The 4,925-nt window shown below is 42.1% G+C and overlaps 1 pseudogene; it reads right to left on the reverse strand.

Moving 5' to 3' along the window:
* Positions 1-3,786, reverse strand: part of LOC107731235 (NF-X1-type zinc finger protein NFXL1-like) — a 26,276-nt pseudogene extending 22,490 nt beyond the window's left edge.
* Positions 3,787-4,925: the final 1,139 nt, after the last annotated feature.

Consider the following 4,925-nt stretch of genomic DNA (forward strand, 5'->3'; position numbering starts at 1 on the left):
AGACTGACCCTCGGACACGGAGCACAGTCACCTGACCACGAGAGAGAGTGAGTGACTCGACTCACCGCAGCTCTTCTGTCTGAATACACTCATCCGTCAGTGTGAGGTGTGTGATACCTGCGTGACAGCTGTTTGCACAGGTGTGTATTCGGCACGGAAGCATCTGTCTGCAGACCTGTGCGCAGCTCTATGCTTTAGCGCTGCAGCGGCGCGGAACACGAGACGACTTCTCACACAGACAGGAAACACTCACCATCTTAGGACAGGGGGGGCACGGACCTGAAACACGCACACACACACACACACACATTTAATAGAGAGAATGAGGAGATGTCACAATGTTTTCATTCCGCGTTACATTTCGGGAAGGCGCCGCCATATTAGCATGATACACTATCCGTTGCCACGGTTACTTCTGATTCTCAATACAATATCTGCTTATCTTTTGGACAACTGTGAAAAGACAGCAGCAGTCCGGCATGTTCCCTTAAGAAAATTAACACGAATAAAACCAAAAATCATGGTTCTTGTAGCCACGGTAACCGCAAATTAACCATGGTTTTGTTACTTCAAATAATAATTGACAAAGAAGTATTAAGATAATATTTTTTGTGGTTATAAAAACAGACCTAGCCTTTAAAATGACTTAAAATGCATTAGTTTCTCTTTGTCTGTCTGTCTGTGTGTGTGATTCTCTGTCTGTGTGTGTGTTTCTCTTTGTCTGTCTGTCGGTGTGTGTGTGTTTCTTTGTATGTGTGTGTGTGTGTGTTTCTCTTTGTCTGTCTGTCTGTCTGTGTGTGTGTGTTTCTCTGTCTATGTGTGTGTGTGTACCTGGATGACACAGCAGCAGGCAGCGATGTCCACATGACGGTCTGAACTCACGCTCACACACCTGGCCACAGGAATGTGGGAGGAGCCAGGGGTCGGGCACAGGCTCCGCCTCCTTACCGCAGTAACAGTAGTATCTGGTGGGAGTCTGGTGAGGACTGTACTCATACCTGCACTTGGGACTGATGCAGACAGAGAGCTGTGACGTGACGCTCCAGCGCTGGGAACGCTGTGATTGGTCAGATACTCACCACGGCCACGGGTGATCTTTTTTGCCAAAATCCTCGTCGGTCACTGAGGACACCAGGAAGATAGAGTCTTTGGCCCATTTCTGAATGCAGGTGATGTGGAAAATACAATAACAGGCCACACAGCTCCACACCTGAGACACGGAGAGAGCAGACAAGCTGAGCGTGAATGTGTGTGTGTTTATGAGCGTGTGTGTGTGTGTGTGTGTGAGTGAAAGTGAGTGTGTGTTTGTGTGTGAGTGAGAGTGAGAGTGAGAGTGTGTGTGTGTGTGTGTGTGAGTGAAAGTGAGTGGGTGTTTGTGTGTGAGTGAGAGTGAGAGTGAGAGTGTGTGTGTGTGTGTGTGTGAGTGAAAGTGAGTGGGTGTTTGTGTGTGAGTGAGAGTGAGAGTGAGAGTGTGTGTGTGTGTGTGTGTGAGTGAAAGTGAGTGGGTGTTTGTGTGTGAGTGAGAGTGAGAGTGAGAGTGTGTGTGTGTGTGTGTGTGAGTGAAAGTGAGTGGGTGTTTGTGTGTGAGTGAGAGTGAGAGTGAGAGTGTGTGTGTGTGTGTGTGTGAGTGAAAGTGAGTGGGTGTTTGTGTGTGAGTGAGAGTGAGAGTGAGAGTGTGTGTGTGTGTGTGTGTGAGTGAAAGTGAGTGGGTGTTTGTGTGTGAGTGAGAGTGAGAGTGAGAGTGTGTGTGTGTGTGTGTGTGAGTGAGAGTGAGAGTGTGTTTATGAGCGTGTGTGTGTGTGTGTGTGTTTATGAGTGAGCGTGTGTGTGTGAGTGTGTGTTTATGAGTGAGCGTGTGTGTGTGTTTATGAGCGTGTGTTTGTGAGCGTGTGTTTATGAGTGAGCGTGTGTGTGTGTTTATGAGTGAGCGTGTGTGTGTGAGTGTGTGTTTATGAGTGAGCGTGTGTGTGTGTTTATGAGCGTGTGTTTGTGAGCGTGTGTTTATGAGTGAGCGTGTGTGTGTGTTTATGAGTGAGTGTTTGTGAGCGTGTGTTTATGAGTGAGCGTGTGTGTGTGAGTGTGTTTGTGAGCATGTGTGTGTGTGTTTATGAGTATGTGTGTGTTTATGAGCGTGTGTGTGTTTATGAGCGTGTGTGTGTGAGTGTGTGTTTATGAGCGTGTGTGTGTGTGAGTGAGTGTTTATGAGCGTGTGTGTGTCTGTGAGTCTCACGGCCTGTGTTCTCCTGACAGACGCGATGCAGATCAGACACGTGACTCCTCCAGACTGACACACTTCATGTAAATAATGACGCGTCTTCTCCAGCAGACGGATGTCAGTGTCACCTGAACACACACACACACACATATTTCTCCTCCTCTCTCACTAAATATTTGATATATAAATATATATATGTGTTTGTAAAATGGCACAGCTTTTTAAATATCTGAATGTACACTTAACGTCAGTCAAGCGTTATAATTATATGATGATAGAACTTCAGTAATTAGAATAACCACGTATGAATGCATATTAGTCATTTTAAATGAATTTAGAACTGGTGGTGGTGCTTAAGATATTGTTGGTCATTCAGTATTTCTGTAAAAAAAAAAGGGAGAAAAAACGAATAATAATAATACGGATAAGATAACAATACTACGAATTCTACTACTAAGAACAATATAAAACGCAGTAAGGATTAACGAGCTGCTGGATTCATGAATATTAATCAGGTTGTGTGCGTTCGCTCAAACTGATTCGCTGAAATCAAAACAGGGACGACAATAGGTGAGCGCCAGCCAATGAGATTGTCGTTTGCGCATTAGCTCCGCCCACTAACGGAGAGGCAGTTCTTAAAAGCTGAAGAGTTCTAAAGGTACGCCGTTATTTTGAAGCACTGTCAGAATTTTCGGCGAGTGAAAATATATCTGTGCTAAACTTCTACTGTGCCTCCACTGTTGAGTAAAATCTGAGAATGTATTAGCCAGTGGCTACTATTATACACCAGAGTGAAGATTTACTGGCACTGTAGAGGGTTGTGACAGGAGTGTGAGGTCAGTACCTGAGTGAATGGTGTACGGAGACAGAGCTGACTGGAGAATCTTCCACTGCTTCCCTCCTTCTTCACTAACATCATCCTCATCCTCAGAGGAAGAGCTGTGTGGCTCTGTGGCCAGTCTCCGGGCAGCCGCCTGGTCACACCTCCTGATCTCCTCAAACCTGGACTGAGACGAGCCTCCTCCTCTGACCTCTGACCCCACAGCTCCAGGAGGACGGTGACCCCGACCCTGACCCCGCTGCCTCCACGCCGCATCCATGACTGAGAAAACAACAGAGAAGATCAGGGTTCAGAACACTGGGAAACCACTGAAGAAACATAGTAAATCACCCACCCAATATGGTAAAACAGTGTAAAAAAAAACAAACAAACACCATTAAACCACTAAAATGAGTAGAACTGCAACATGAAACACTGTCAAATCACTAATGAAACGCAGCAAAAAGGTGAAACATGGTGAATGAGAGTAAAATCAGTGACAAAACAACGTAAGATCTCTAATGAAACAAGGTAAAACATGGTAAAGTCATTGACAAAAACTAAAACACGGTGAAAGCGTTACAGAACACATGTCAGCTTTCAATAAAAGCGACCGTTCCAATTACTAACCTTTTAATTAGTAATTGAATGAATCAGTTTATAATCATGAGGTAATATGCAAGAAATGTTAAGGAAAATGATTTGATATAAATAGAGTCTTACTCTAACGATCAGCCCTGGAATCAGGACGCATGAGGAAGACGGCAGCACCGAAGAGCATGATGGGAGATGTAGTCGTTAACAGAGCACGGTGAGGCGGAATCCTCTCGTAAAAACTACAACTCCCGTCAGCATTCAGATAGCGTCATTCAATGACACGTCCGCCTGTCATGTTACCAGTCCATCATTAGTAAAGGAAAAATAAACGTACACTACCAGTCAAAACTTTTTGTACAGTAAGATTTTTAATGTTTTTTAAAGAATTATCTTCTGCTCACCAAGCCTACATTTATTTGATCCAAAATACAGAAAAAACAGTAATATTGTGAAATATTATTAGAATCTAAAACAGCTGTTTTCTATGTGAATACGTGTTAAACTGTAATGTATTTCTGTGATGCGCAGCTGTATTTTCAGCATCATTACTGCAGTCTTCAGTGTCACATGATCTTCAGAAATCATTCTAATATGCTGCTCGAGAAACATTTCTGATTATTACTATTATCAGTGGTGTATAAAGTACCTGAAAGCCATACTTAAGTAAAAGTACAGATATCTTACCAGAAAATGACTTTGGTAGAAGTTGAAGTCACCGTTTAGAATATTACTTGAGTAAAAGTTTTAAAGTATGTGATATTTATTGTACTTAAGTACGAAAAGTATTTTTTAAATCTTAAACGTACTTAAGTATTGAAAGTAAAAGTACAAGTAAATGCAAAATGGAAAAGAAGCAAATAAATATATATATTGTGTAAGAACTTCATCCGGTACTTAGTGTCTTTCATTCCAACATAAGAAAACATTTCTGGAATATGAAGAATATGAAAAATGTATTTACACAGTTTAATGTATCTCAGAGGGGACATGGATGCATTTAACCTGCAGTTACAGATGCATAAATAATGTTTTGTTTTTAACATAAAACGTTAAATACTGATATTTGAAATAATTTAAAACATGAAAAAAAATAGTCGAAATGTGAAATTAAAACCGCCAGTAGGTGGCAGCAAGTGACTGTTAATGAGTGAGTCATCGAGATTCATTTAAACGACTGATTCATTCAGGAACAAAGCATTTGACTGTGTTAATGAGTGAATCACTGAATCATTTATTCAACCGATTCGTTCAAAAAGCTGATTCATTCAATAAGTAAACACCATCCATTGCTCA

The sequence above is a fragment of the Sinocyclocheilus rhinocerous genome, unplaced genomic scaffold (assembly GCF_001515625.1).
Source record: "Sinocyclocheilus rhinocerous isolate Xijiao unplaced genomic scaffold, SAMN03320098_v1.1 scaffold1425, whole genome shotgun sequence".
In the NCBI taxonomy this organism is placed as follows: Eukaryota; Metazoa; Chordata; class Actinopteri; order Cypriniformes; family Cyprinidae; genus Sinocyclocheilus; species Sinocyclocheilus rhinocerous.